Here is a 27,394-nt window from a genome sequence, read left to right as displayed (position 1 = left end):
TCTTCAGTGGTTTTGAACTCCAAGAAAATAAAGTCTGTCACTGTTTCCATTGTTTCCCCATCCATTTGTCATGAAGTGATGGAACTGGATTCCATGATCTTAGTTTTCTGAATGTTGAATTTTAACCCTTTTTCACTCTCCTCTTTCACTTTCATCAAGAGGCTCTTTAGTTCTTCGCTTTCTACCATAAGGGTGGTGTCATATGCACATCTGAGGTTATTGATATTTCTGCTAGCAGTCTTGATTCCAGCTTTTGCTTTATCCGTGTTGGCATTTCACATGATGTCCTTTGCACATAAGTTAAATGATCAGTGTGACAATATACAGCCTTGGCATACTGCTTTCCCAATTTGGAAACAGTCTGTTGTTCCATGTACAGTTCTACTTAAGCCAGTTACTAACTCCTACAACCAGGACCCTGCCCCCTTGTAGGCAACATCACTCCACCCAGCTTATTATTAAAATACTCCTGAAGCCTCTAACAGGACCAGATAATTGATTCCTTTGTCATTACTTCTGTTATTATCTAGAGTGGGTCTTTGTTTTGTTTTGTTTTGTTTTTTTTAGAGTGGGTCTTTGACAATGAAATGTTTACCATTGGAAACATTTTTACTCTAAATTGCCCTTATAGAGGACTAGGGGAGGAAAGCAGTGACTTATATTCCCTTGGAGCAATAAAGGATATGGCTGTTTTGCCAGGTTCCCAGTCTCAGGGCACAGGCTTGGCTTGCTTTACATCATGGTATTTATTCCCATCCATGGTGTACAAACCAGCAATGAGTTAAGATTACACCCCCTTAATCCTACCCAGCAGTAGTTATGCCAGAGATCTTAGGGATGCCTAACTGCAGCCCAGGGTCCCAGGAGGTCTACCTGCCTCAACAGCCTAGGGATCTGGTCTCTGGAAGGTTGTCATGCCTTAGCCTGCTCAGGGGTCCATCAGCCTAGGGTGCCAGAAGTTCGACATGCCTCGACCTGCCTAGACATCTGGTCTCTGGGAGGTTGTCACGCCTCTCCTGCTTGGGGATCCACCAGTCTGGGGGCCCCAAGAGGTCAGTCAGCCTCGACCCTAGAGATCTTGTCCTCGGGAGGTTGTCTTGCTTCAACCTGCTCAGGGATCTGTCAGTCCAGGGTCCCAGGAGGTAGACATGCCTCAACCTGACCAGGGACCCAATTCTTGGATGCCAATATGCCTTGACCTGCCTGGGGATTCAATCTCCAGGAGGTTGTCATGCCTCAGCTTGCTTAGGGATCTGCATCTTGACCCAGGGATACCCAGCTCTTAGGTTGCAACAGTTACTGGGTAGGGTAAGCTTCAGAAAGAGTCACTGCTAAGGAAGTCCACCCATGAAAATAGAAAAAAGCCAATTAGTTGTGGGACAGTGCCTGGTCTCGGCAATAACTCAGGAGTCCAATGAGAAACCCAAAACTAAAAGAGGCCCTCTAAAAGTTTACCAGTCTAGACTTAGACTCTTATGAAGAACAGGTGATTTTAAAGGACAAATTCCTGTCCCAATGTGCATCAGGATAAAGTTACAACAGCTACAGCAAATACCTTTTATAACAGAGAAAAGGAGAGGGAGGCCAAGGCCCAGGAAAGGCAGAGCAGGAAAGGCAGAAAAGGAAAGAGATAGGCATGCCCAGATGCTAGTCACCCTCCAGTGAAGCCATATGGCAAACTCTGAGTCCTTGAAGGACAAGACATGAGGCAAATGCCTATTCTGTAGACAGGCAGGACATTGGGCAAAAGAGTGTCCAAATGGGCAAAAGAGTGTCCAAACCGTGTCAAGTTTCCCAAAGCAGCTTGCTACAAATGCCATCAAATGGAAAATTGGGTGGTACTCTGCCCTGGAGCCCCAAGAGCCTCAAGGTCAAGGGCCAATCCTTCCCTCACAATGGTTCAACAGGACTGAAGCAGCCTGCTCCAGCCAGCCCACCTGTCACAGATAACCATCACAGGGCTTTAGCCAAGGGAGCAACTGGATGTGGCAGGTATGTCTGAGTATTCCTTGGTTGACACAGGGACTACCTACTCTGTCCTGACCTCCTACTCCGGAGCCTTCTCCTCCCAAACCTGTACCATTTTGGGTGCTACAGGTAAAAAATTGCAAAAAGATTCACCCAAGCACTTATTTGTTGCTGGGACTGACAAATATTTTCCCACCAGTTTCTGGTGGTCCCTGAGTGTCCTACTCCCTTTTTGGGAAGAGACCCGTCTCTGCCTTTGAAATCTTGCAGCTATTCCAGTCCAGATAGAAGATGCTTTAAAACTCTCTTTTGGGGGCAAACTAACCATTTTTACCAACCACCAAGTGAAACAACTCCTGAATGGGAGAGACCATTTATGGATGTTTCATCAAAGGATCCTCAGGTATCAAGTAGTGCTGATGGAAAATCCCCTTCTGAGGTTCTTAACCCAGTTACCCTCCTGCCTACCCGAGTGTTCTCTCCCCTTTCACTCTTGCCTAGGAAATTTGAACCACTGGACAAAACCCCTAGAGGGATTGTCAGAAGATCTTCTGACTAATCCTGAGGAAATCTGGTACACTGATGGAAGCAGCTTTGTCATGGATGGAAAAAGAAGAGCTGGATTTGCAGTAGTCTCCAGTTTTGAGACCATAGAGGCCAAACCTTTGCCACCTGGTGAAAGTGAAAGTCTCTCTGTGGCGTCCAACTCTTTGTGACCCATGGACTATACAGTCCATGGAATTCTCCAGGCCAGAATACTGGAGTGGGTAGAATTTCCCTTCTCCAGGGGATCTCCCCAACCCAGGGATTGAACCCAGGTCTTGCCACCTGATACTTCAGCCCAATTAGCTGAGCTCATAGCCCTGACTCACGCTTTAGAGCTGGGAACAGAAAAAAGAGTAGCCATTAACACTAACTCCAAGTATGCCTTTCTGGTGCTACATGTACATGCTGCTATTTGGAAAGAAAGAAGCCACTTCACCACCCGAGGGTCCCCAATCAAATATGGCGATTAAATCCTTAGGTTATTGGAGGCAGTCCATCTGCCCCCTGAGGTTTCAGTCTCCTATTGTAAAGGACACCAAAAAAAAGAGCATCAAAGCAGCACAGGGAAACCAAGCAGCCAATCAGGCAGCCAAGAGAGCAGCAACAGAGCAAAGACCTGATAGGGGTTGCAACTGTAGTTCCGCAGACTAATTTTCCAGAAACTCCCTCATATACTGAGTGTGAGACTCTTAAATTAAGAGTGAGGGCTTTTAAGAAGATCTTATGGGGTGGTTCCAAAAGGAGGGATTCCTTTTTTCTGCCTGGGAACTTCCAATGGAAGTTGGTTAACTCCTTACAGGCCACTACTGATTTAGGGGAGAAGGCTCTCCAAAGATTACTAGAAAGTTCCTTCAGAGTAACAGGCCTCCAAACGACTATAAGGAAAGTAGCCTCCTCTTGTCCCACTTGCCAATTAAACAAACCGCAAGGTTATCTCGAAGACCCCAGATGGTCCAGCCCATCCAATGGCAGTTGGACTTCACCCAGATGCAAGTTCCTCAAGGATATAAATACCTACTAGTCATGATAGGTACATTTACAGGATGGATTGAAGGCTTTCCCACCTGGACTGAGAAGGCTGAAGGGATACTAAAAAAAAAAAAACTGCTCCAAGAAATCATTCCAAGATTTGACTGGCCCAAGTCATTACCCAGTGACAATGGGATATAATTTACTTCTAAGGCCACACAAAGGGTCTCTAAAGCATTGGGCATTACTTATTACCTCCATTGCCTGGAGGCCTCAGTCTTCAGGGAAAGTAGAAAGAGCCAACCAATTCTTAAAATGAGATAAAAAAGATAATCCAGGAGATCTCCCTGGGATGGAAGGAGGCTTTAGCAATAGCTCTTCTCCACACCCATATTGCCCTTAAGGAACAGGTTCGTCTTAATCCTTATGAGATGCTATATGGGAGACCTTTTGTTTATATCAATGACCTCTTCCTAAATCCGGAGGCTCAGACCCTCCAGTCTTATACTATGGCCACTGTGCAATTCCAACAAAATATATGCTTGTGGGGTATCAACCAGGACCAAAAAGATTCTAAAGAGCCACCATTGTATGCTCCAGGGACTCAAGTCCTAATTAAAGTCTGGAAGGAGGGTCCCCAAAGGCTCAACTCCAGCCCACATGGAAGGGCCCCTGCCTTGTAATACTTTCTACCTCCCATAGTAGCCAAGGTACCAGGGCACAGCTCCTGGATTCACTCCTCATAAGTCAAGCTGTGGAAGAAAACAGGAGAGGATGCTCAATACACCTTTGAGCTCCTGGGAGATCTCAGATATCTCTTTAGGACTACAAATGACTGCTATTCTAATGAACACCCCCAAAATTAATTTTCTGGGGATAAGATTTCTCAGGATAGCTCTAAAGAGCCAACACAGCTTGGCAGGGATTGTACTCCAAAATAGACAGGAGATAGATCTCCTGATCCCTGAAGAAGAGGGACTTGAGCCATCTTGAATGAGATGTGTTGTTTCTGGGTTAAATACCTCCAGCTAAGTTAAAGAAAGTCTCACAAATCCTATGGAATCTCAAAGAATGAACTGGAGAGTTGTCGGGGTGACTACAATCTCTCTTTGGAGGATCCATCTCCTAGTGAGGGGGAATTTGGAGTTGGCTAACACCCCTACTAACCCCTGCTATCACAGTATTGATACTGCTTATGATTGCTCCATGTATTATAAATTGTTTAACCCATTTTTTCCTCTGCTCAGGTAACAAGCTACAAAATGCTGTGCTAGTTCAACAAGGATATCTAAAACTATACCCAACCACAGAAAATATCACTCACCCTTAGATGGACACCATTATAATGACTCTGAGGCTTGAGACTAGCAAGAGGGGAAGGCCCAATGCCCCTTGCCACCCCAGCTCAGCAGGAAGTAATCAGAGAGATCTCGACACCCTATTCCTAAAGAATTGGGCCTCCCATATCTTGAGTGGGGAATGTTAGGTGGTTAGAAGAGGGAAAAAGAGTCCAGAATGGCTGTGGCTAAAAGACAAAGAAAGGGAAAAGCCTGGGAAAACAGAACAAAAGAAAATCCACAGACTGGAGTGAGAACTTTAGGTGGAACAAACACATCCCCTTCTTGGTTAGCCCAGTTTGCATAGGGCAGGATCAAGGGGGAAGAGACAAAAACATGTAAGAAGAGGAAATCAAGACAAATTATGCTTCCAGGGTATACTATCCTTTGCTTGCCAAATAAAACTGAGTTGTAATCAAGCTGTGGAACTTCCCTGGTGGCTCAGATGGTAAAGCGTCTGCCTACAATGCATGAGACCCAGGTTCAATCCCCAGGTTGGGAAATTCCCCTGGAGAAGGAAATGGCAACCCACTCCAGTATTCTTGCCTGGAAAATTCCATGGACATAGGAGCATGGTAGGCTACAGTCCATGGGGTCGCAAAGAGTCAGACACGATTGAGTCACTTCACTTCACTTCACTTCCAAGTTGTAACAGTGGTCCACTGTTTATAATCTTTGCTGTGGCAAGACAGAACCAAGGAAATTACACATTCCTCCAAGAAACAAATAGATGTAAATGCCACATTAGGCTGTTACTTATTAAAGAGAAGAGGTTGCAGACTGACTTTACACTCAAAGTGCAAGTCTTCCCTGGGTCTCCAGCTTGATGGCCTACTCTATAGAATTTGGACTTGACAAGCTTCCGCAGTTATATGACCCAAATCCTTAAACTTAATAAATAAATAAATAAATAAAACAAATCTACCCACATATCTATCTATTTAGAAAGACATCTTATCCTGTTTCTCCAGAGAACCCTGACTAATATACTTTTAAATCTTTGGAATTCTCGCATAATAAGAGTCTTTGTTATGCATGGTAAGCCTTTCATCATGCTAATGAGGTGACTCAGGATGGGGCTTTAGATAGCTTATTTTAACAAGATGACCCAGGATATGGCTGACAATGTTAGAAAGACTAGCCAGATGATTAGAGGGTTCTTTGAGTCCCATGATATCAACTGGACCTCCAGCTAGAAATCTAGTCTCCTGGAAGTGACTTCCCAATCATATCTATACAATGAAACTCAAAAAACCTCCAAACACAGAAGCTCAGTTGAGTTTCTCTAGTTGGCTATATCCTTTGAGTACTGTTATGTATCAGTTTCAGGAGGGAATCAGCATGGAAGTTTTACATCTAGAACTGTTTCAGACTTTGCTTATGTCAGGCAAATGTATGCTCCTCGGTTCTGTCTCGTTGCAACAAAGATTTGGAGTGACGGACATTAAAACCCTTGGTGCGTCACAGCTCTCAGGTCTTGGACAAACCATGTTATAACTCTTAGACAAATCAGTGTTACAGCTCTATTTTATTTAGAAAATAGCAGGAGAATCCATCCTTGAAGCGTGAGGGCTTGCCAACCCAAAGACACGAACAGAAGAGAGTGGAGGAGTGCACCAGGGTGTGGGAGAGAGAGGTAAAGAGAGGGAACGAGAAAGAGAGCCCTTTGGCTCCACTTTTTATATGTTTTTCCCTCACCCTGGGCCTGCCCTATGCAAAATGTGCTAGCTAGGAGTGCTGTTTGTTCTACCTGAAGTCCTCACTCCAGTCCTCGGACCTTCTTTTGTTCTATTTTCGCGGGTTTTTCCCTTCCTTGTCTTTTGCTGCTGCTGCTGCTGCTAAATCACTTCAGTCGTGTCCAACTCTGTGTGACCCCATAGACTGTGACCCACTAGGCTCCTCTGTCCCTGGGATTCTCCAGGCAAGAATACTGGAGTGGGTTGCTGTTTCCTTCTTCAATGCATGAAAGTGAAAAGTGAAAGTGAAGTTGCTCAGTGGTGCCTGACTCTTAGCGACCCCATGGACTGCGGCTCACCAGGCTCCTCTGTCCATGGGATTTTCCAGGCAAGAATACTGGAGTGGGGTGCCATTGCCTTCTCCATCCTTTTCTTTAAGCCACCGCCATTTTGGACTCCTGTTTCCTATTTGAACTACCTAACACTTATAAGCCTCTTCCTTCAGCTGGTTATTATTTCTATCTTTTGATTGCAATACAATTACAGTTGTAAGTATGGCACTTGAATTGGGTTCTGTGTACCTTTCCAGCAAATTATGGAACCTCTGGATAATTGTGGGTACCCTCAAGTTTGTACGCAGTTAGTCTAAAATGAGGGTGACCCTGATGCTGCTGCTAAGTCGCTTCAATAGTGTCTGACTCTGTGCGACCCCATAGCCCGCCAGACTCTGCCGTCCCTAGGATTTTCCAGGCAAGAACGAACACTGGAGTGGGTTACCATTTCCTTCTCTAATGCATGAAAGTGAAAAGTGAAAGTGAAGTCGCTCAGTCATGTCCAACTAGTAGCGACCCCATGGACCGCAGCTTACTAGGCTCCTCCATCCATGATATTTTCTAGGCAAGAGTACTGGAGTAGCTTGCCATTGCCTTCTCCAGGGTGACCCTCAGTCAGTCAGTCAGTCAGTTCAGTCGCTTAGTCGTGTCTGAGTCTTTGCGACCCATGAATCACAGCACGCTAGGCCTGCCTGTTCATCACCAACTCCCATAGTTCACTCAGACTCAAGTCCATCGAGTTAGTGATGCCATCCAGCCATATCATCCTCAATCGTCCCCTTCTCCTCCTGCCCCCAATCCCTCTCAGCATCAAAGTCTTTTCCAATGAGTCAACTCTTCGCATGAGGTGGCAAAAGTACTGGAGTTTCAGCTTTAGCATCATTCCTTCCAAACAAATCCTAGGGCTGATCTCCTTCAGAATGGACTGGTTGAATCACCTTGCAGTGCAAGGGACTTTCAAGAGTCTTTTCCAACACCACAGTTCAAAAGCATCAGTTCTTCAGCGTTTAGCCTTCTTCACAGTCCAACTCTCACATCCATACATGACCACAGGAAAAACCATAGCCTTGGCTAGACAGACCTTAGTCGGCAAAGTAATGTCTCTGCTTTTGAATATACTATCTAGGTTGCTCATAACTTTTCTTCCAAGGAGTAAGCATCTTTTAATTTCATGGCTGCAGTCACCATCTGCAGTGACTTTGGAGCCCAAAAAAATAAAGTCTGACAATGTTTCCACTGTTTCCCCATCTATTTCCCATGAAGTGATGGGATCAGATGCCATGATCTTCATTTTCTGAATGTTGAGCTTTAAGCCAACCCCCTAAATTTGTCACTAGTGTCTATAAAGTGAGGGCAGTTTTATGGATGACTCTTATTAAACTTAATTTTGGCAAACCCATTGCTGGAAGAGATATGCTGCATTAATTTTTAAGTAAAGTATATTTATATTTAAATTTCCAAATTATAAAAATTTGCATTACATTTTAGGCTTCAGGGGCATGAGTTGAATAAGAATCTCATGAATTTCTGACTGCAACATATCTATGGAATGGTTTTTCTTAGTTTTAACCTTAACTTCAAAAACTATACACTCCATATCCTAGCCTATCCTAGACACTTCTGACCTTGCTTAAATCATTTAGCTTATATAATTCTCAAATTTTTCATCTGTAAAATGAAAAATTGTGCCTATTATATTTAAAAACTTATATTGAGATCAATTCATAACAATCTACAGACTTTTTCATGAAACAAAATAATAAATATTTTAAAGCCAGTACTACTAGTTTTCTATAGTTTTGGAATGTCAAATTATACTAAGTAATTAGTTTCCCAATTTTAGTATAATCTTAATTCTGTAATTGTAACAGATAAATCAAAAGTAAGCATAGCTTTATTTTAAATCTTTGCAACCTGCTTGCTGGCTGTAGTGGTAATGTGAAAAAATTGAAATAGGCATTTAAACAAAGCAAAAAATAACTGTCCTGTGTATTTTCAAAATAAACCTTTAAAATTCAGTATCCTATTTAAAAACAAAACAAAGAACCTTGGTATGTAAGTGTACCTTAAATGCTGGACTGCATAAACGTGAATAATTTTTAATGTCATTTCACTTTTTTTTTTAGGTTTTTCTTTAAAAAGATAGACTTTTAAATAGTGAAACAACCCCAGGGAAGTACTAATCAAAACTGAGTAAATAATCAATAGGCATAACATAATACTGACATCCAGTGGCCACTTAGGCTATTTGCAGAGGGATGTTCTGCTCAGATTATCCATAGTGTTGGTAAGTCTTGTCATGATTATTTAACTTGATGTTATCCACCTGAGAAGCAACTTCCTTATTGATCACAACATAAGTAATAAATGTAAGGTTAAAGATTGCTTTCTATTAGTAATATGTTTTTCTCTAATGACTCCCACAATTAACAGACTACCAGACTATTAAGCAAACAAAAAACAACAGAAAATAACTACATCTCCCTCAATTCAATATTTATATAGATAATTACCACTTTCCACAAATAATCCTATCGATACACTTTGATTTTCAGTTTGCCTTTATAGACTTTTCCACATGCTCCTTTGAATACATGTTTTTATTTGTCGCTGAGGTACATGTTTCAGCTAGGATTGTTGTTGCTATTTAGTCACTAAGTCACATCCAGCTCTTTTGTGACCTCATGGACTGTAGCCCGACAGGCTCCTCTGTTCATGGGATTTCCCAGCCAAGAATAGTGAAGTGGATTGTCATTTCCTTCTCCAGTAAATCTTCCTGACTGAGGGATAGAACCTGCATCTCCTACACTGGCAGGCAGATTCTTTACCACTAAGCCACCAGGGAAGCCCTTCAACCAGGATAGGCTGGGCTATATAGTTATAAATATCCACACACGCTTATACTTTATTCAAATTACTAGTTAGAAGGAAAACTGTGCTCACTAGAATTACTTATGAGTCCAGACAGACCAGCTACCATCATGAAATTTCTATTTGCTGTGGAGAAGGAAAGAAAGAGTGAGAGTTCCTTGTGTCAGTCAGATGCGATAGTTCACAAAGGTCACAAGAAGGTATTGGCAGAGCCAGTCACTCAGCCACACTCAGCAACAGGGGTCATGCACTGATTCCTAATGTGTACTGGGTGAAGAGAAAGCAGTTGGACAGCAGCACCCTTGAAATTACATCCCTCTGCCTTTGTTCTTTTGCCTTCTTGGTTAGTCTTTCTCCAATATTCTCCTAAATAGTCAGGCCTTACAGTTTTAATCCCAACTTTGAATAACATTTAGGCTGATGATTCTTGAATTTATTTTTTAGCCTATACGTTTCTATTTAGCCGATATCTTACTTAATATATCTATTTAATACCATCAAATCCCTTAAATTAAAAGTGACTGCAATAGAAATTATGTTAACATTCCTGAACTTTTTCTATTTTGAAGTTTCTATATTTGTAAAATGACATTCTTTCTGTTAAACTTGCCAAAAATCTAGCAATCATCCTTGAAAATCCTAAGCTATTATTGACTTAGAAGGCCTCCTTTAAAAATTCCATCTTAATAGTGACATTTCCCTGTCCTCAGTGAGGTTCAAGGCTAAGTTCATCAACCAAGTCAAGCTACCTAAGCAATTCAGATCCCGCACACAGTGCTAAAATAGTCAGTGGTAATAAGTCTTTGAATCTAGGATGGTAAAGACAGCATCTACATCTGTTAAACTGCCACACTGCCCTGAAAATAAATAGACTGAGGTAAAGAAAGCCAAGTTAACCGATAAGTGAATCCAATTTTTTTTCACTTGTTTCAACACCTAATACAGCTGTGCTTGTATCTAATAGTAGTCCTGGCTTTTCATGTACATGAGTCAATACATTGCTTTATTTTGTTTAAGGCAATTTGATTTAGATTTTCTGTCACTTGTACCTAAACAAGTTCTAAAGGAAATATACACAAAGACACATATACTTACAACAGTATTACATGATTTAAGTGATTATATAATGTATTGTTGTGTATTGCATATAGTACTAATGTAATATATGTAATAATTATGTGATAATATTGAGGTATTTATAAAATTTACATTAAGTATTATGAAACTGAAAGTGTTACTCACTCAGTTGTGTCTGGCTCTTTGAAACCCCATGGTCTGTAGCCTGCCAGGCTCTTCTGTCCATGGAATTCTTCAGGCAAGAGTACTGGAGTGGGTAACCTTTCCCTCCTCCAGAGGACTTCCTGACTGGGTCTCCTGCATTGCAGGCAGATAGATTCTTTACTGTCTGAGCCACCAGGGAAGCCCCATAAAGTTTTATACACACCCACTCCAGTGTTCTTGCCTGAAGAATCCCAGGGATGGGGGAGCCTGATGGGCTGCCATCTATGGGGTCGCACAGAGTTGGACACGACTGAAGTGACTTAGCAGCAGCAGCAGCAGCATGCATACATATGTTTATAAAATAAATAAATATATATGTATGATGCACACATATATATTTCAATAGATAGCATATTTCAATTAATGTAAAAATAATGGATACTTATAAAATACTCACAGGATTTGCAGTATAAAATAACTTGTATATATATGTTTAGGAAGATTTTGGTTGTAGTCAAGTCTGTGGTTCTGGCTTCCATTTTGGGGATCAGATTTATGGAATTATTAGTATCCAAAGTGACCACTGGGCTTCCCTGGTGGCACTAGTGGTAAAGAACCCACCTGACAATGCAGGAGATATAAGAGCTGTGGGTTTGATCCCTGGGTCAGGAAGATCCCCTGCAGGAGGGCATGGCAATCCCCTCCATTATTCTTGCCTGGAGAATCCCATGGACAGAGGAACATGGAGGGCTACAGCCCATAGGGTCACAAAGAGTTGGACACAACTGAAGCAACTTAGCATGCATGCAAAGTGACCGTTATGTGTTTTTTCACACAGAGAATGATTTTATAGTTACAGTTATGTGATGTGTATGGTGATTTCTATTTTTCTGCTCATGTGATCTGAAGCAGAGGCCCAGATTCAAGAGACCTACTAGCTATTCTATTGGAGAAGGAAATGGCAACCCACTCCAGTGTTCTTGCCTGGAGAATCCCAGGGACGGGGGAGCCTAGTGGGCTGCCATCTATGAGGTTGCACAGAGTTAGACACGACAGAAGTGACTTAGCAGCAGCAGCAGCAACTAGCTATTCTGTCCACTTTTACACGACTTGCATGAGCCAATGTTTATAGGAAAACAGTGGTCAAATTTCTGAATGAAGGTCAAGGTTTTCCTATACATTCCTGTTTCAGAATTTTTCGTTCCTAACCTGTCATTTTGTGTTGGAAATTTGACTGTTGAAAAAGAACTAGAGAGAACATTTAAAAACAGACTGGAAAGAACTTAATAATAATTTACACAAGTTTTGATTCAAAAAGTTTATCATTTAGATGGGTTGAAGAAACTACTTCACCTCTTTCTGATGTGAGTATTTGGCTTCATAAGGAAAATAAAAGCCCACAATTTGCATAAGTCAGATCAATTTTGTCTGTCTGGTTTTTTATGTTACATGAGGGCCACAGACTAGCTGGTACCTGAAATAATCTCTTCCTTATTTTCAAAGTCAGGTTTTCTAAAATTGTGTTTTAGAGGCCACAGTCTCTGAATCAGATGCTCTGTGTGACTTTGGGGAATCTGTAATTTAAGCAGTGCATCCATTGATACTATGTGTCTCTAAACTCAAAATCTAATGTTTCAAACCAGGAGCTTAAAAGCTGAAAAACAAAAGAAAAAACATCCTATTTAATCATTTTTAAGGCTCAAGCATATTATTGACTGAAATCTTGGGGTGCTAATAAATCTATTTTTGTGTCTTCCTTTTCTTATTAATTCCTTTATACCACAGATAGAATTCCTATAAACTACAGTGGGCACTGATGACATGAAAGAAATGGAAAAACAGACCCACTTAGGTAGGACTTTCTGCCTTGTGTTCATAGGAAAGCGGGAAAGAGAAGGAACAGAGTAGGTGTTGGTCTGCACCCTGCAGGCCTACAAGCCCTGTGCTCAGCCTCAAGACCAAACAAAGAACTCAAGCCAGTGACGAAGACATCAACGGTTTAATGGGTAGGGTGAATCTTACATTTCTGAAGCAAGGTCCTGGAGGGACTCCACATCGTGTGCCACGGACAGCAGCGACAGGTAGGATATGACAGCAGTCTTTGCAGCAGGGAGGGGAGGTTCCCAATTATAGGAGAAACTGAAGTCAGGTTGGCTCATCAGTTACCAGGAGAAATCAGAAAAGGGGTATGCCCTCTCACTGCCCCTGTGATAAGCTATCTTGGTGAAGATGTTCTGGTCTAAAGATAAGAACAATCACTAGCTGGGGAAGTCAAGTATGTGGGAAGGTTAGTTGTTTATGGGTGGGGTGTAGGTGGAGCAGGCACTGGTTTAGCAGCAAGGAATGTTCACAGAGCACAGGAACAGTTTTCCTGTGTGCTTTGGCCATACAGAAGGACTGAACAGCATACAATTGAGCATATTGGAAGAGATCACTACAAAAAAAAAAAAAAACCTGGGAGAAATTTTACCTACCAAATTTCTTAGTACCATTTTCTTGAGCTGTTTAATAAAACAAAATTTTGTCTAATTAGCCAGCACACATAAACTACTGGGCTAATGTGATCTAACCACTTGTTCACAATTCATGTTGTGAATTGATTACCTCCACGAGTTAAGCTAAAAGCTTTGGATCAATTAGTAATTGTAATTGAAGCTGAATGTAATTAATTATATAATCCTGGAATGTTAATATTAAATCCTATTCTAATCACATGATGAAACTGAATCATTATGAATAATTTACTTAGGTGTGAGTAAAACCTCTGTAAGGGATTTGTTGGACATTTTTATTAGGAACAACAATAAAATTACTTTCACCTATAAAATGATACATGTTAGACTTCAGGCAGTTATTAATTATAATTAGTGAAATCTGTCTCTTTTTTCCTCATATCATAAACTCTTCTTTGTTCCCTAACTCTTCTTAAATAGAATTGCCTGATAGACTGAAGCCAATTCTTTCCCTTCCCCTATTTTTCTGTAGTAATTTTCTTATAATTTTTGAATTATAATTCACATAACTATTTTTTAAATAACTGCATAAAGTTAGTAGATTAGGTTCAGCAAATATAGTACACAGCAAATGTATAAACACTCACCCATTCTTTACCCATATTTGATATTCAAAGCTGAAAAGGACATTTTTCCTCTGTGTGTGTAATTTAAATGATTTTTCATGGAGAGCTCCAAGCACCTACTAACAATAGGTCAAACCAAGCAAATAAAATGAAATCTATTTGCCAACCCATCATTAGTTTATTAGCTATTCATATAGATGAAGAATCTCCCATTAACTTTTATAGTTTCAATGCCCAGCACATTTGGGCCCCATGGTAATTATGCAGAAAGACAATATGAAGAGATGGAGACTCACATCTATCAATATATCATCTATCTTCTACATGTTCATGCCAGAACTGATAATCACTAAACATGTTATGAGAGTTGGACCGTAAAGAAGGCTGAGCACCAAAGAATTGATGTTTCTGAGTTATGGTGCTAGGTAAGACTCTTGAGAATCCCTTAGCCTGTAAGGAGATCAAACCAGGCCATCCTAAAGGATATCACCACTGAATATTCGTTGGAAGGACTGAAGCTGAAGCAGAAGCTCCAATACTTTGGCCATCTGATGCCATCTAAAAACAAAGAGAAAAGAAAAAAATCTCTTGATTGAACACAGTAGACTAAAAATCAGATTTAACATGGATATCTCTTTCCAGGTCTTCAGTGGACCTCTGCAACTGTTGTCTCATTTTATAACCTTCACTTTCCCATGAATATTACTAGATCTTTGGGTAAAAGCATAATTTATCTGAAATAACAGCAGCTATCTGGATTTTTATTCTTTCTCAATGTTTTTGCTTTCTTTTTTCTTTCAGAATAGTTAAAAAGAGCTGACACTCCCCAAATCATGAATTAATAATTTATGCAAGTTAACAGCTTTCCTATTTAAAAGTGCTTTAAGATAAAAAAAGTTAATATGGCAGGTGACACTTTTTAATTTTGTGACTGGTTGAGGATTATTTTATGTTTGAAACTTTATACAGTATTTAGTACTTTTGAAGATCATTGTGCTCGCTTCGGCAACACATATACTAAAATTGGAACGATACAGAGAAGATTAGCATGGCCCCTAAGTAGGAAGTCAAGAAACACCTGGAGTAACAGGAAAATTTGGCCTTGGAATGCGGAATGAAGCAGGGCAAAGGCTAACAGAGTTTTGCCAAGAAAATGCACTGGTCATAGCAAACACCCTCTTCCAACAACACAAGAGAAGACTCTACACGTGGACATCACCAGATGGTCAACACCAAAATCAGATTGATTATCTTCTTTGCAGCCAAAGATGGAGAAGCTCTATACAATCAACAAAAACAACACCAGGAGCTCACTGTGGTTCAGATCATGAACTCCTTATTACCAAATTCAGATTTAATTGAAGAAAGTAGGGAAAACCACTAGACCATTCAGGTATGACCTCAAACAAATCCCTTATGATTCTACAGTGGAAGTGAGAAATAGATTTAAGGGCCTAGATCTGATAGAGTGGCTGATGAACTATGGAATGAGGTTCATGACATTGTACAGGAGACAGGGATCAAGACCATCCCCATGGAAAAGGAATGCAAAAAAGCAAAATGGCTGTCTGGGGAAGCCTTACAAATAGCTGTGAAAAGCCAAGGAGAAAAGGAAAGATATAAGTATCTGAATGCAGAATTCCAAAGAATAGTAAGAAGAGATAAGAAAGCCTTCTTCAGTGATCAATGCAAAGAAATAGAGGAAAAGAACAGAATGGGAAAGACTAGAGATCTCTTCAAGAAAATTAGAGATACCAAGGGGACATTTCATGCAAAGATGGGCTCGACAAAGGACAGAAATGGTATGGACCTAACAGAAGCAGAAGATATTAAGAAGAGATGGCAAGAATACACAGAAGAAATGTACAAAAAAGATTTTCATGACCTGGACAATCACGATGGTGTGATCACTCATCTAGAGCCAGACATTCTGGAATGTGAAGTCAAGTGGGCCTTAGAAAGCATCACTATGAACAAAGCTAGTGGAGGTGATGGAATTCCAGTTGAGCTATTTCAAATCCTCAAAATGATGCTGTGAAAGTGCTGCCCTCAATATGTCAGCAAATTTGGAAAACTCAGCAGTGGCCACAGGGCTGGAAAAGGTCAGTTTTCATTCCAATTCCAAAGAAAGGCAATGCTAAAGAATGCTCAAACTACCTCACAATTGCACTCATCTCACATGCTAGTAAAGTAATACTCAAAATTCTCCAAGCCAGGCTTCAGCAATATGTGAACCATGAACTTCCTGATGTTCAAGCTGGTTTTAGAAAAGGCAGGGGAACCAGAGATCAAATTACCAACATCTGCTGGATCACAGAAAAAGCAAGAGAGTTCCAGAAAACCATCTTCTTCTGCTTTATTGACTATGCCAAAGCCTTTGACTGTGTGGATCACAATAAACTGTGGAAGATTCTAGAGAGATAGGAATACCAGACCACCTGACCTGCCTCTTGAGAATCCTGTATACAGGTCAGGAAGCAACAGTTAGAACTGGACATGGAACAACAGACCGGTTCCAAATAGGAAAAGGAGTATGTCAAGGCTGTATATTGTCACCCTGCTTATTTAACTTGTATGCAGAGTACATCATGAGAAACGCTGGACTGGAAGAAACACAAGCTGGAATCACCAGCTTGATATTGCTGGGAGAAATATCAATCACCTCAGATATGCAGATGACACCACCATTATGGCGAAAGTGAAGAGGAACTAAAAAGCCTCTTGATGAAAGTAAAGGAGGAGAGTGAAAAAGTTGGCTTAAAGCTCAACATTCAGAAAATGAAGATCATGGCATCCAGTCCCATCACTTCATGGCAAATAGATGGGGAAACAGTGGAAACAGTGTCAGACTTTATTTTGGGGAGCTCCAAAATCACTGCAGATGGTGATTGTAGCAATGAAATTAAAAGACGCTTACTCCTTGGAAGAAAAGTTATGAGCAATCTAGATAGCATATTTAAAAGCAGAGACATTACTTTGCCGACTAAGGTCTGTCTAGTCAAGACTATGGTTTTTCCACTGGTCATGTATGGATGTGAGTTGGGCTGTGAAGAAGGCTGAGCACCGAGGAATTGTTGCTTTTGAACTATAGTGTTGGAGAAGACTCTTGAGAGTCCCTTGGACTGCAAGGAGATCCAACCAGTCCATTCTGAAGGAGATCAATCCTGGGAATTCTTTGGAAGGAATGATGCTAAAGCTGAAACTCCAGTACTTTGGCTACCTCATGGGAAGAGTTGACTCATTGGAGAAGACTTTGATGCTGGGAGGGATTGGCGGCAGGAGAAGAAGGGCACAACAGAGGATGAGATGGCTGGATGGCATCACGGACTCGATGGACGTGAGTCTGAGTGAACTCCAGGAGTTGGTGATGAACAGGGAGGCCTGGCATACTGCGATTCATGGGGTCGCAAAGAGTCAGACATGACTGAGTGACTGAACTGAACTGAACCGAACTGAAGCTCATTAGTTATAGTAATGGAAAGTAGGGTCTGGCTGCTCACTGCTCAAAAGCTAGTAAGTAGAAGAAGCTGGTGGAAAATAATTTTTGCTTTTTTTCAGATGCCAACAATAGGGGCAGGGGGCAAAAGGAATTTCTGATCCAAAGGCTGACTTCCCTGAAATCAGTAGGTAAGAGCTTTTATAGACAGGGGCACAGTCAGCTCTGACAGTCATCTTGAAACTGGTCATGCAGTGGTTTAATCAGCATCATTCTCCTTAAGTACAGTGAATGCTCAATTTTAGGGTCAGTTTTTTTCCCTTTTTCTTGAAGCCAGTTCTTGGAATGTCGCAGCTTAAGTCGTGCCTACACTTTAGTGATCATGTCGTTAATTTCTTCCACCTGGTGTGGCTTTCAGTGTCTGTAGGACAGCTTGCAGGATATATAGCTCAGAATATTATCAATAGCCCTGAGAAGGAAGTAAAGATCCTACTTTGCTTACTGACTAAATTGTTATTGCTTTGTCCTGTTTGACAGATTTTCTTTGCTTCTGCGTTTTTTCACTTCTCTAAGGTGAGCGCCAAAGAATTGATACTTTTGAACTGTGGTGTTGGAGAAGACTTGAGAGTCCCTTGGACTGCAAGGAGATCCAACCAGTCCATTCTGAAGGAGATCAGCCCTGGGATTTCTTTGGAAGGAATGATGCTAAACCTGAAACTCCAGCATTTTGGCCACCTCATGAGAAGAGTTGACTCATTGAAAAGACTCTGATGCTGGGAGGGATTGAGGGCAGGAGGAGAAGGGGACAACAGGGGATGAGATGGCTAGATGGCATCACTGACTCGATGGATGTGAGTCTGAGTGAACTCCGGGCATTGGTGATGGAGAAGGAGGTCTGGCATGCTGCGATTCACGGGGTCTCAAAGAGTTGGACATGACTGAGTGACTAAACTGAACTGAACTGAACTGAATTAAACTTATTCCTCAGCTAAGTTTTTGCAGAGACAAAAGGCAGACTAAAGACATAGGGAACATAGGCCCTACATAGGGCCCTACTCCATTTCAGTATAATTGTTAAAAATCTCCTTACAGACTATTTTAGAATAAATATCCACTGTGTTTCATGGTCTGTGTCTGAATCTCCATTGAGTAATGCCGATGAAGATTACTTTCATTGCCTGTAATTACTCTCTGTCAATAAAGTAAAAAAAGATTGTGTCTGATATAACTCCCTTGACCACCAAGATAAATCTCTATTTCCATTATATATCCTTTTTGCTCATACTTTAAATTTCTTCATTCTGTAATCTCATATAATTTTGCTCAGAATTATTTAATTATATGTGTATCTTTTATTGCCCTCAGAATGTACACTTTAAGAGAGTCTTTCTGCTTTGTCCTTGTGAATATGTACTATGTATAAATAAAACAGTTCCTGGAATATAACAGATGCTTATTAAATATTTTTGAAGAAATATGTAGTTAATCCATAATTGGAAATGCACAAAAAAAGTTTTAAGTTAAAACTCATTTCATTTTTATCACAGTTTTGTTATTGTTGTGATATGCAACAAAACAAAAATGATAGGGTTATTCTAAAATTCCACATTACAAATTAGGCTAAGATTTTACAATCCAATTAGATGTAGTGTTTTTATTACATAAATAAAATTATTTATTGTCTTATAAAACAAGAGAAAAATTGAAATGGAATTTATCTTATATTTGAGGTTAGAATATTGATGTTAAATTTAAAATATCAACAGAGGCCAAGCTTACTATTATTCCTGTAAATATTTTGAAAGATATATAGCCAATCATTTGTTTTCCACTTTCCTACACTCATGGCATATGCAAAATAAAACAGATACTATAGGTTGCATATAATAAAACATTCCAATTATAAGATAAGAAAAAAATGATCATTTAAAATTTATTATCCCAGGAGGTAATATTAGACATGGCAAACACTATTAGGAGGTCATTGTTGTAGTTTACAATCCTGTTCAACCAGGAGAGTTTGGATATTCAGCACGCTGGTCCATAGCAAATTTTCACCCAAGATTAATAGAACTGTTACAAGGAATAGTTTTAGGATACACAATATTTTCTTATTTCTTTATCACTCTTAGTGATCTTTGTTCAACACTGTTTTCATATCCCTTGTTAAAAGCTCCTGGGAAACAGCTGCAAAACTAAAAAGTTGTTTTTCCATCTAGGTTGCTTTGTCACTGCTTGTTCACACCTGGCTTTGTAATGGGAGACAAGCAAAGGAAGACAACATGGGAGAATTGAAGTTTCTTTCTTTCTTTTTTCAAAATTTAATTTACTTTTTATTGAAGGATAATTGCTTTACAGAATTTTGCTGTTTTCTGTCAAACCTCCACATGAATCAGCCAGAAGTATACATATATCCCCTCCCTTTTGAACCTCCCTCCTATCTTCCTCCCCATCCCACCCTTCTGGGTTGATACAGAGCCCCTGTTTGAGTTTCCTGAGCCATACAGCAAATCCCTGTTGGCTATCTATTTTACATACGGTAATGTAAGTTTCCATGTGACTCTTTCCATACATCTCACCCTCTCCTCCCCTCTCCCCGTGTCGATAAGTCTGTTCTCTATGTCATGTTTCTCCATCGCTGCCCTGTAAGTAAATTCTTCAGTACCAATTTTCTAAATTCCATATATATGTTAGAATACTGTATTTATCTTTCTCTTTCTGACTCACTTCACTCTGTATAATGGGTTCTGGATTCATCCACCTCATTAGAACTGACTCAAATGTGTTCCTTTTTTATGGCTGAGTAATATTCCATTGTGTGTATATGTATCACAACTTCTTTATCCATTCATCTGTCGACGGACATCTAGGTTGGTTCCATGTTCTAGCTATTGTAAATAGTGCTGCAATCAACAGTGGGATACATGAGTTTCTTTCAATTTTGGTTTCCTCAGAGTATATGCCTAGGAGTCAGATTTCTGGATCATATGGTGGTTTTATTCCTAGTTTTTTAAGGAATCATCATACTATCTTCCATAGTAGATGTATCAATTTACTTTCCCACCAATAGTGCAAGAGTGTTCCCTTTTCTCCACACCTTTTCCAGCATTTATTGTTTGTAGACTTTTTGATGATGGCCATTCTGACTGGTGTGAGGTGATATCTCATTGTATTTTTGATTTGCATTCCTTTAATAATAAGCGATGTTGAGCACCCTTTCATGTGTTTTTTAGCCATCTGTATGTCTTCTTGGGAGAAATGTCTGTTTAGGTCTTTTTTCCCACTTTTTGATTGGGTTGTTTGTTTTTCTGGCATTGAGTTGTATGAGCTGCTTGTATTTTGGAAGTTAATCCTTTGTCAGTTGTTTCATTTGCTATTATTTTCTCCAATTCTGAGGGTTGTCTTGTCACCTTGCTTATAGTTTCCTTTGCTGTGCACAAGTTTTTAAATTTAATCAGGTCCCACTTTTTGACTTTTATTTTATTTCCATTACTCTAGGAGGAGGGTCATAGAGGATCTTGCTTCGATTTATGTCATTGAGTGTTCTGTCTGTGTTTTCCTCTAAGAGTTTTATATTTTCTGGTCTTTATTTAGGTCTTTAATCAATTTTTAGTTTATCTATGTGTATGGTGTTAGGAAGTACTCTAATTTCATTCTTTTACATGTAGCTGTCCAGTTTTCCCAGCACCATTTATTGAAGAGGCTATCTTTGCCCCATTGTATATTCTTGCCTCCTTCGTCAAAAATAAGGTACCCTTAGGTGCATGGATTTGTTTCTGGGATTTCTACCTTGTTCCATTGGTCTACATTTCTGTTTTTGTGCCTGTACCATGCTGTCTTTATGACTGTAGCTTTGTAGTATAATCTGAGGTCAAGAAGCTTGATTCCTCCAGCTCCATTCTTCTTTCTCAAGACTGCTTTGGCTATTCAAGGTCTTTTGTGTTTCCATATGAATTGTGAAATATTTTGTTCTAGTTCTGTGAAAAATGCCATTGGTAATTTGATAGGGATAGCACTGAATCTGTAGACTGTCTTTGGTAGTATAGTCATTTTCACAATATTGATTAGTCTTACCCAGGGACATGGAATATCTCTCCATCTGTTTATGTTATCTTTGATTTCTTTCATTAGTGTCTTATATTTTTCTGTGAATGGTGCTTTTGTCTCCTTAGCTAAGTTTATTCCTAGATATTTAATTCTTTTTGTTGCAATGGTGAATGGGATTGATTCCTTAATTGTTCTTTCTAAATTTTCATTGTTCATATATAGAAATGCAAGTGGTTTCTGTTTGTTGATTTTGTATTCTGCAACTTTCCTAAATTCATTGATTAGCTCTAGTAATTTTCTGATACTATATTTAGAGTTTTCTATGTACAGCATCATGCCATCTGCAAACAGTGAGAGCTTTCCTTTTTCTTTTCTGATCTGGATTCCTTTTATTTCTTTTTCGTCTCTGATTGCTGTAGCTAGGACTTCCACAACTACGTTGAATAATAGTGGCAGAAGTGGACACTTTTGTCTTCTTCCTGACTTTAGGGAGAATGCTTTCAGTTTTTCACCATTGAGAATAATGTTTACTGTGGGCTTATCATATATGACTTTTACTATGTTGAAGTAGGTTCCTTCTATGCCCATTTTTTGAAGAGTTTTAATAATAAATAGGTGCTGAATTTTGTCAAAAGCTTTTTATGCACCTATTGAGATGATCATATGGTTTTTATCTTTCAATTTGTTAATGTGGTGTATCCCATTGATTGATTTCCATATATTGAAAAATCCTTGAATCCCTGGAATAAACCCAACTTGATCATGGTGTATGAGCTTTTTTATGTGTTGCTGAATTTTGTTTGCTAAAATTTTGCTGAGGAATTTTGCACCTATGTTCATCAGTGGTATTGGCCTGTAGTTTTCTTTTTGGGGGTTGTCTTCGTCTGGTTTTGGCATCAGGGTGATGGTGGCCTCGTAGAATGAGTTTGGAAGTGTTATTTCCTCTGTAATTTTTTGAAAGAATTTTAGAAGCATACGCACTAGCTCTTCTCTAAATGTTTGATAGAATTCTCCTGTGAAGCCATCTGGACATGAGCTTTTGTTTTTTGGGAAATTTTTGATCACAGGTTCAATTTCAGTGCTTGTAATAGGGTTGTTCATAATTTCTATTTCTTCCTGGTTCAGTCTAGAAAGATTGAACTTTTCTAAGAATCTGTCCATTTCTTCCAGATTATCTATTTTATTGCCACATAGTTGTTCATAATAGTCTTTTATAATCCTTTGTATTTCTGCATTGATTGCTGTAACTTCTCCTTTTTCATATCTAATTTTGTTGATTTGATTCTTCTCTCATTCTTTCTTGATGAGTCTGGCTAAGGGTTTGTCAATTTTGTTTATCCTCTCAAAGAACCAGCTTTTAGTTTTACTAATTGTTACCATTGTTTCCTTCATTTCTTTTTCAGTTATTTCTGCTTGGACCTTTATGATTTCTTTCCTGCTACTAATTTTCAGGTTTTTTCTTCTTCTTTTTCCAGTTGCCTTAGGTATAAAGTTAGGTTGCCTATATGATGTTTTTCTTATTTCTTAAGGTAGGATTGTATTGCTATAAACTTCCCTCTTAGAACTGCTTTTGCTGCATCTCATAGGTTTTGAGTTGTGTTTTCATTGTCATTTTATTCTAGACATTTTTTGATTTTCCTTTTGGTTTCATCAGTAACCTGTTGGCTATTCAGAAACATGTTGGTTAATCTCCATGTGTTTGTGTTTCTTATAGCTTTTTCTTGTTATTTATATCTAGTCTCTTATCATTGTGGTCAAAGAAGATACTTGATACAATTTCAGTTTTCTTAATTTTACTGAGGTTTGATTTGTGACCCAAGATGTGGTCTATCTTGGAGAATGTATAGAAGGTATATTCTTCTGCCTTTGGGTGGAATGTCCTGAAGATATCAATGAGATCCATCTCATCTAATGTGTCATTTAAGACTTGTGTTTCCTTTTAGATTTTCTGTTTTGATGATCTGTCCATTGGTGTGAGTGGGGTGTTAAAGTCTCCTACTATAATTGTGTTACTGTCAGTTTCTCCAATTGTGTCCCTGCAGCATGCCAGGCCTCCCTGTCCATCACCAACTCCCGGAGTTCCTCAGACTCACGTCCATCAAGTCAGTGATACCATCCAGCCATCTCATCCTCTGTTGTCCCCTTCTCCTCCTGCCCCCAATCCCTCCCAGCATCAATTTCTCCTACTATGATTGTGTTAGTGTTTGTCTTATGTATTGAGGTGCTCCTATGTTGGGTGCATAGATATTTACAATTGTTATGTCTTCCCCTTGGATTGATCCCTTGATCATTATGGAGTGTCCTTCCTTATCTCTTGTAATCTTTATTTTAAGGTCTATTTTGTCTGATATGAATTGCTGCTCCAGCTTTCTTTTGCTTCTGAATTGCACGGAATATATTTTTCCATCCTCTCACTTTCAGTCTATATGCGACTCGATGTCTCAAGTGGGTTTCTTATATACAGTATATATATGGGTCTTGTTTTGTATCCATTCAGCCAGTCTGTATCTTTTGGTTGGAATATTTAATCCATTTATATTTAAATTAATTATTGATATATATGCTCTTTTTGCCATGTTCTAATTGTTTGGGGTTGATTTTGTAGATCTTTTCTCTTCTGTTGTATTTCTTGACTATATATGTCTATTTAACATTTGTTACACAGGTGGTTTGGTGGTACTGAATTCTCTTAACTGTTGCTGGTCTGAAAAGCTTTTTATTTTTCCAACAATTTTGAATGAGATCCTTGCTAGGTATAGTAATCTTGGCTGTAGATTTTTCCCTGTCAGTGCTTTAAATATATCCTGCCATTCCCTTTTGGCCTGCAGTTTCTGCTGAAAGATCAGCTGTTAAGCATATGGGGTTTGCCTTGTATGCTACTTGCTGCTTTTCCCTTGCTGCATTTAATCTTTCTTTGTGTTTAATTTTTGTTAGTTTGATTAGTATGTGTTTTGGCATGTTTCTCCTTGGGTTTATCCTGTATGGGACTCTGTGCCTCTTGGACTTGATTGGCTATTTCCTTTTCCATGTTGCGGAAATTTTATCTATAATCTTTTCAAACATTTTCTCTTACCCTTTCTTTTTCTCTTCATCTTCTGTTCAGGTCAGTTCAGTTCAGTTCAGTCACTCAGTCGTGTCTGACTCTTTGCGACCCCATGAATTGCAGCACGCCAGGCCTCCCTGTCCATCACTAACTCCCAGAGTTCCTCAGACTCACATCCATCGAGTCAGTGATACCATCCAGCCATCTCATCCTCGGTCCCCTTCTCCTCCTGCCCCCAATCCCTCCCAGCATCAGAGTCTTTTCCAATGAGTCAACTCTTCTCATGAGGTGGCCAAAGTACTGGAGTTTTAGCTTTGGCATCATTCCTTTCAAAGAAATCTCAGGGTTGATCTCCTTCAGAATGGACTGGTTGGATCTCCTTGCAGTCCAAGGGACTGGGACACCTATAATTTGAATGTTGATGTGTTTGATATGGTCCTAGAGGTCTCTGAGACTTTTCTCAGGTTTTTCCATTCTTTTTACTTCATTCTGCTCTTCAGAAGTTATTTCCACCATTTTATCTATTTATTTATTTATATTTTTATTTTATTATATTTATTTATATTTGCAAAAAAGCAAAATGGCTGTCTGGGAGGCCTTACAAATAGCTGTGAAAAGAAGAGAGGCAAAAAGCAAAGGAGAAAAGGAAAGATATAAGCGTCTGAATGCAGAGTTCTAAAGAATAGCAAGAAGAGATAAGAAAGCCTTCTCCAGCTATCAATGCAAAGAAATAGAGGAAAACAACAGAATGGGAAAGACTAGAGATCTCTTCAAGAAAATCAGAGATACCAAGGGAACATTTCATGCAAAGATGGGCTCAATAAAGGACAGAAATGGTCTGGACCTAACAGAGCAGAAGATATTAAGAAGAGGTGGCAAGAATACACGGAAGAACTGCACAAAAAAGATCTTCACCACCCAGATAATCATAATGATGTGATCATTAATCTAGAGCCAGACATCTTGGAATGTGAAGTCAAGTGGGCCTTAGAAAGCATCACTACGAACAAAGCTAGTGGAGGTGATGGAATTCCAGTTGAGCTGTTTCAAATCCTGAAAGATGATGCTGTGAAAGTGCTGCACTCAACATGCCAGCACATTTGGAAAACTCAGCAGTGGCCACAGGACTGGAAAAGGTCAGTTTTCATTCCAATTCCAAAGAAAGGCAATGCCAAAGAATGCTCAAACTACCACACAATTGCACTCATCTCACATGCTAGGAAAGTAATACTCAAAATTCTCCAAGCCAGGCTTCAGCAATACATGAACCATGAACTCCCTGGTGTTCGAGCTGGTTTTAGAAAAGGCAGAGGAACCAGACATGAAATTGCCAACATCCGCTGGATCATGGAAAAAGCAAGAGGGTTCCAGGAAAACATCTATTTCTGCTTTATTGACTATGCCAAAGCCTTTGACTGTGTGGATCACAATAAACGGTGGGAAATTCTGAAAGAGATGGGAATACCAGACCATCTAACCTGCCTCTTGAGAAACCTGTACGCAGGCCAGGAAGCAACAGTTAGAACTGGGCATGGAACAATAGACTGGTTTCAAATAGGAAAAGGAGTATGTCAAGGCTCTATATTGTCACCCTTCTTATTTAACTTGTATGCAGAGTACATCATGAGAAACGCTGGACTGGAAGAAACACAGGCTGGAATCAAGATTGCCAGGAGAAATATCAATCACCTCAGATATGCAGATGACACCACCCTTATGGCACAAAGTGAAGAGGAGCTAAAAAGCTTCTTGATGAAAGTAAAGGAGGAGAGTGAAAAAGTTGGCTTAAAGCTCAACATTCAGAAAACGAAGATCATGGCATCTGGTCCCATCACTGCATGGGAAATAGATGGGGAAACAGTGGAAACAGTGTCAGACTTTATTTTTGGGGCTCCAGAATCACTGCAGATGGTGACTGCAGCCATGAAGTTAAAAGACGCTTACTCCTTGGAAGAAAAGTTATGACCAACCTATATAGTATATTCAAAAGCAGAGACATTACTTTGCCGACTAAGGTCCGCCTAGTCAAGGCTATGGTTTTTCCTGTGGTCACGTATGGATGTGAGAGTTGGACTGTGAAGAAGGCTGAGCACCGAAGTATTGATGCGTTTGAACTGTGGTGTTGGAGAAGACTCTTGAGAGTCCCTTGGACTGCAAGGAGATCCAACCAGTCCATTCTGAAGGAGATCAGCCCTGGGATTTCTTTAAAGGAATGATGCTAAAGCTGAAGCTCCAGTACTTTGGCCACCTCATGAGAAGAGTTGACTCATTGGAAAAGACTCTGATGCTGGGAGAGATTGGGGGCAGGAGGAGAAGGGGATGACAGAGGATGAGATGGCTGGATGGCATCACGGACTCGATGGACGTGAGTCTGAGTGAACTCCAGGAGATGGTGATGGACAGGGAGGCCTGGGGTGCTGCAATTCATGGGGTCACAGAGTCGGACACGACTGAGCGACTGAACTGATCATTATTTAGAATTCGTTTCCAGCTTATTTTCCTATTTCCTCTTCATTTATTTGGACTTCTGTGTTTCTATTTTGTTCCTTCATTTGTGCAGTATTTCTCCGCAGTTTTATTTTTTCTTCTTCTTTTAAGTTATTGTGTTTGAGGTCTCCTTCTCTCAAGGAAAGTTGAATTCTTTCCTTGAGGAAGTCTGAATTATTTCTTCCTTTGGGTTTCTGCCTGCCTAAGGTTGGTCCAGTGGTTTGTATGAGCTTAGTGTTCCATGAGATTTGTGCTGAGTTTTTGTTGTTTGTTTTTCCTCTGATGGGCAAGGCTGAGCGAGGTGGTAATCCTGTAAGCTGATGATTTGGTTTGTATTTTTGTTTTGTTTGTTGTTTAGATGAGGCATCCTGCACAGCGTGCT

Source organism: Capra hircus, chromosome 14, assembly GCF_001704415.2.
Source record: "Capra hircus breed San Clemente chromosome 14, ASM170441v1, whole genome shotgun sequence".
NCBI classification, from domain to species: domain Eukaryota; kingdom Metazoa; phylum Chordata; class Mammalia; order Artiodactyla; family Bovidae; genus Capra; species Capra hircus.
Note: the sequence above shows the minus strand (reverse complement) of the source record.